The sequence below is a fragment of the Podarcis melisellensis genome (genome assembly GCF_964234715.1).
Source record: "Podarcis melisellensis genome assembly, chromosome: 5".
Taxonomy (NCBI): domain Eukaryota; kingdom Metazoa; phylum Chordata; class Lepidosauria; order Squamata; family Lacertidae; genus Podarcis; species Podarcis melisellensis.
Window position 1 is genome coordinate 100,425,538 of NC_138537.1, and position 6,145 is coordinate 100,431,682.

General features: G+C 42.4%; 1 protein-coding gene across 1 annotated transcript in view; it reads right to left on the reverse strand.

Moving 5' to 3' along the window:
• Positions 1-5,792, reverse strand: part of LOC309370990 (potassium voltage-gated channel subfamily KQT member 1-like) — a 405,888-nt gene extending 400,096 nt beyond the window's left edge. The window contains exons 1-2 of the mRNA XM_081913303.1: positions 5,735-5,792; positions 2,327-2,377 (exon numbers count right to left, since the gene is read on the reverse strand). The gene's annotated coding sequence lies outside the window, so the exon portion shown is untranslated. The remainder of the gene's footprint in view (positions 1-2,326; positions 2,378-5,734) is intronic.
• Between the last annotated feature and the right edge of the window lie 353 nt (positions 5,793-6,145).

Below are 6,145 nucleotides of genomic sequence, written 5' to 3' on the forward strand. Positions count from 1 at the left end.
GGGTGATGGAAGGATCCGGGGTGGCATAGTAGCCTCAGGTGCAATGGGGGACATTGAATAAAAATAAGTGGGCAGTGGAAACATAAAGAAAAAAATAATTTTTTGAAAAACCGTTTGTACCTGTTTCATCTGTTGTGTGATTACACTTACCAATGTAACACATTTTTCAAGCTTCAAGGTGTCCTATTTATAACATCTTTCTTTAGAATGATACAAGATGTAGGTAGAAATATAGGTGCATAAAAGAATGCAAATTTGTCACTGTATCTTTCTGTTTGTTCACTTAAAGTGGGTGCTGAGTAGGTTTTTTTCTGAAAAGGGGGCAGTAGGCCAAATAAGTTTGGGAACCTTTATTCTAGGACATGTAATATATTTTTTAATATAGCAATGGATGTTATGAAACTGGAAGCTTGTTGACACAGATACATGATGGGAATTGTGTTTTTCTTGGCACTCTCACCCCTGATACGTACTTTCTATACTAGGCATAAAGAGACTTCCTGTTTTGATTTGGGAGGAGGGGACTAACAAGGGTTAATCCCACTTATGCAAGTTGTTTGGAGCAACTACAGCTGATTGTGAGGGAACTCAAAGGCTAAAGGTTTGAAGCAGAAATAGCCTATCTGAGAAGTTTGGAAAGGGGTGTGTGGGTGTGGGTGTGCTTATTAAGGTTGTGTATCAGACATGGACAAATCCTGGATTCTGAACTGAATCACCTTGATTCAAGTCCATCTGGGATTTATCTGGATCTGGTTGAGATAGCTCCAGAATCCTCCATGTTTGACCCAGAGAGACCCGGGACTGTCAAAAGGGGTGTGATTACACAGGAAGGGGTGTCATGGCTTCTGCAGTCCTGGCTGGCTCAGGATGGCAGTTGTAAGGTGAACTGTCAGAGAGGAGATGCCCTCAACATGAGGAGCCCAGGAGGGATAAAAACAGAACAACTTGGCCACACCTCCATGACCTCCTAGCAGGCCTGGTGCCCACATGCCCTTTATGTGAATGGGGGAGCAAGTAGATCCCAGTCCCTGCAGCTGCAAAGGACTTCAGAAAGTGCTGGTGAATGAATGAGAGACAAACAGACATCACTTCGGTGCATCAGTGCATCAGCCTCCCTCTCCCACAGATTATCCTTTTGATGTCTGCATTAGGGATCTTCCTTTTGGAGAAGGGATTGTAGTCAATGAAGCAGTATTTGCTAACCCTCTGTTAGTTGTTGTGGAAGCCTCTGTGCAGCATTTACAGTTTTCCCTTGCAAGTCAAGCTCTCTTCCTGAAAGGAGTCGTGGTTACTGAGTGCTTGACCAGCAGCAACTGTTAAGAGTTGAATGTTCACCACAAGATAGTTTACCTCCATGTTTGGTTTATAGCCATTTCCGCATCCTTTTTGCACAGTGCATGTGCACTCTGTGTTCTCTGCAAGGGGGCGTAATCCAAGGGAAATCTACAGTAAGACACAAAGATGCCACAGGACTCTTTGATTTTTCTGCGATAGACTTACATGAAATTCATTCTGGAAATTGCTGCCAGAAGCTGATGAACTAGTTATTTATTTAGCCATACCCTATATTCAGTGGAGGAAGAATAGGCATGAAGTATTTGCAGCTGTCATATTTTAAGGCATGTCCCCCACCCACTTTTAATTAACTTAAAAGTGTACTCAGCAGAATATAACTTTTAAGGTCTCTCATGTCTTCTCTCATGAACCCAAATCCAATGGCCTCACTTTATAGTAACTACCGGTAGGTTTTAAGCTTATATGATGTGCTCACACCATCTTATTGTCTCCCAGTTTTAAAGTTTATTCACCTACATATTCTCAGAATGGGACAGGTTGTAACTAAGAAATGACTAAAGCGAGTTTTAAAATAACTCCAATGCAGTAAGTTACAAAATCCATATTTCAACATTCTATCAATATAAATGACTGGAAATAATGAATAAGTTGGTGTATTGAAGACACTGTACACTTGTAATACTCAGCGTTCTCCATTGAGCTACACAAAAGGCGGCAAGAATTACTGCTTGCAATATTAGGCCTATTCTTATTGAAGAGGTATCAAATAGCAGCAGCAGAAAGCTTTCAAATAATGAGACAATATAAATTCTTGTACACTGAGCTTCAACTGTTACTTGACTCCTTGCTTCAATTATATTAAGTGTCCTAGCATTGTATTATTAGGTTTGCTTCAATCATTAGTAGTGCACTGGAAGAGGATCCACCCCATTGATAATGTGGAGGTAACAAAATATTGTCAAAAGTTGTACAACTATAAGCACATTTTCAGTGGCTGATCAAAGGGAAATCATTGCTTCAGTAGACTTACTGTATAAGAAATGTCTGCTATTCGGAAGAGTTCGAAAGGAAGTCACATCTGCTTCAAAAACCAATTTAAGGGCCAAATTGGGTGTTTACCTCACATTGAGAGGCTACTGTCCAGTTAAACAGTTAGGAACATAAAAACCTGCCTTATCCTGTCAGACCGTTGGTCCACCCAGTTTAGCATTTTCTACATTAGCAATGGCTCTCCAGGATTTCAGACAGAGTCTCCTAACTATCCCTCAAGATGCCAGGGATTAAGCCTCAGACCTTTTGCATGCAGTGCTCTGCTACTGAGCCACTACCTTCTAGAATCATACATAATTACTAAACTATACTATGCTATACTATACTATGGTCGTACCTTGGTTGTCAAACTTAATCCATTCTGGGAGTCCATTTGACTCCCGGAATCGTTCGAAAACCAAGGCGCAGCTTCCAAATGGCTGCAGGAGCTTCCAGCACTCAATTGGAAGCCACAGAAGCTGCATTGGATCTTCAGCTTCCAAAAAACATTTGCAAACCGGAACACTTACTTCCAGGTTCGTGGCATTCGGGAGCCAAAACATACAAGTACCAAGGCGTTCAAGAACCAAGGTACGACTATACTATACTATACTATACTATACTATACTATACTATGTGACCTTGGGCCAGTTGCTGCCTCTCAGCCTAACCTGGGTTGTTGTGGGGATTAAAGGAAGAGAGGGAGAACCATGTGTGCTTCCTTGAACTCCTTAGAGGAAAAGGTAGGGCATAAATGCAAAAAATAAAAATGTTCCATGTGTTCTTCAACACTGATTTTACAGTTACTGAGCACAGGAAAAGCCTATGCTACTGGAGGCCTATACCTGCAGGCTTTTCTTCATCGATATTCACACCCCAAGTGTGGACCTTAGGTGGGCAGCCATTCATGCTGTGCAGCCACAAGTGTGCCTGCCCATTCTGTGCCTGCTGTCTGTTCATGCAGTGTGTATGTGCACTGGGCTATAGTGATGGTCTCAAAGTCACTGTAAATACCATGGTTCAGTGAATGTAGATTTGAACCTAGGACTCCCTAGCCATAGTCTGAAATTCTAACCAGTACGTGCAGAGTAGCCTTCCAGGTGTTGGTGGGACTCCATCACCTGACCATTAGCCACGATGGCTTGGGCTGATGGGAGTCCCAATATCTGGTGGGCAGCATATGGGTGACCCCTGCACTACACCACACAAGCGTCAAGTGTGAGCTTTTATTAAAATGCTTTGAAAATACACACCATACATTTAAAGCACCCCCGCCCCAAAGAATGCTGGGAACTGTACCCCTTACAGAGGTGCAGTTCCAGCAACCCTTAAAAGCGAGTTCTGGGGACCTTTTTGGAGGAGCAGAAATGTGTTTTTAATGTCTGGTGTGTATGCAGTAAAACGCTATTAAGAGAAAACAGGGTAGGACATACAAAGTTCAGGTTTGACAACTCAGTCTTATCTTTTCAGTTTATACAGAAACCCTTTCAGTGACATGACTGACAATATAACTGTTGCTGACACACTAACATGTTACTTGCATGTTTTCTTTAAATGTATTTAGCATTGATGGCATACTGATATTGGCAAAATTAAAACTATAATTTCTAGTTAAATTTTATTTTAATTGTATTTTCATTAGCAATGAAACAAAGGAAAGGGCTTGGTTGAAACTGCAATGTGCAGCTTTTCAGTTCAAATTTGATCTTGGCAATCCTCATCTGTGTGCATTTGAAGTTGAATTCTTCAGTTCAAATTCAGACTTATGTCCTCCCCTCACCCGTGTGTCCAGTCTACCAGCAATATCACATCTAGTTGTTTCTAAATTCCACTGCCACACCCCAATCATTCTCCATTCTAAGGCAAACTGGGCATGTGCACAGGTAACATAAAGCCTGTGAGCACACCCCTTTAAAAAAAAGTCCTGCCCAGGATGTGTGATTTATTGAATATGTGTTTCTGTCATGCCTCAGCTTTCTACTTATGCACAAATCTGAGGGTTTAACTATTAAAAAAAAGTACTCACTGCTGCTCCATTTCAGGAAGTATACACAATATGACATAAATGAGGAAACAAGCACTGTGCATAAGTTTGGGGAAAGATTGTAGTGGTGCAGTTTGTATGATCAGATTTCAGCTTATCCACAAATCTAAGGGTTTAACTGCCAGAGTGATACACAGCTGCCAGAAAACGAATGAGAAAGAAAACACAAATAGAGGGTGTGGAAAGAGTTGGTAACAAGCCAGTTCCACCCAGAGGGGTGGAAATGATGCTAAGTGTCCACTGCCAATTTATTGAACATGCATCCCCCTCCCCTGTGGATTATCTTCAAATCCAGAAAAAAATAATTTACTGGTAGAAAACACTGAGATTTGAGTGACATTGTGTTGATGACATTATATAAATTGGGACACAACCAGATTCTAATCCACACTAAATTTCAGTGTGGATAAACCCCAAAGAACAAGAGAGGACTCTTGAAAATGCCAGCAACCAGCCCTATATTTCAGCTGTTCCTGTGCGAGTTAGGAAGAATAGTATTAATCAGGAAGCAAGCATAGCAGCTTTCTTCTTTACAAACTTCTTTGCAGGTCAGTTAGTGCACAGAGGGGAGTGGGATTGCATATGCTGGCCCTAACCGCCATTCACTGTACAAAGCATGTATACATGCAGGAATTGTACATGTGTTCAAGAATCCTGGTTGCATCAGCATTCCTAATCACAAGTACAGATTCTACATGTGTACAACTGTCCTTTCTCACATCCTACCCAACAAATGGAATTAGAGCACCTGGTTCCTAAACAGGCTTGCACCAGTGGGAATAGGATTTGGTCTCCAAGGGTGACAGATTGGTGACACCTAGCTTTTCATCTCCTCAGAAAGTTAACACGTTACAGTAGGTACAGATATAAGCCTACTCTGTAAACTATGAAACTGCAGCTTGTAGTCTGCAAATATTTGCCAGTTGGGTTTTCTTAATGAATAAGTACTAGTACAAGTCCAGTGAACTAAAATTTCTTAACTTTAGAAGGGATTTCTGGTTCTCTCTTGTATTTTCAGGAGGTACTACAAGCATGCTGTATGGTCTTTTCAGTGCATCAGTGAGCCTGGTTTAAACACAAATATGTGCACAAGCTGAAGCCAGAATTAGACATCCAGTGAGAAATGAGGTTTTTTGATCCCATATTTGGTACAAAGCTGAGGGATTTGCAACAGAGAAATGGCAAGTGTATGGCAGTGTGGAATTCTTCCTCCCCCTGCTATCCACACAGACACAGCCCACCCTCCCTCAAAGCCAGGTCTCTGAACAGGGCTAGGGAAAAACAGTTGGGCTTAAAAAAGCCGCCTCTCAGCTGTGCATGATGGTGCACCGTGCATTTCCAAGCCCAAGCCTTCTCTCTGCTTACTGTTCACTTTTTATTTGGAACCTCTCGGGTGGAAGCGCCAGGCCACCTGCTGCTTCTTCCTCCCGAGCAGCCCTTGCAGCTCCCTCCCGGGAGGTCCTGATCCCCGGCAGACCCGGAGGCAAGGAGTCCCACGGGCAGCCCCGCCGCCCACAGGCCTCCTGCCAAGGCTTCCCTTGGCGTTTGGGGTTTTCTTTGGCTATGTATTTTGCTTTCTCACTTTGTATTTTTATGTTGTGACCCGCCCCGCCCCCCCCCAACCTCCGGATGAAGGGGCTTCTACACATCAAATCAATTCATCAATAAAATTATTCTCTATTTTATTCCTACCCCGCCCTTTAGAAATATACGAGAGGGGAAATCCCCCATCCTTCAACGAATTAAAGCTATTTCCCTATGAAAAACCTACAATCC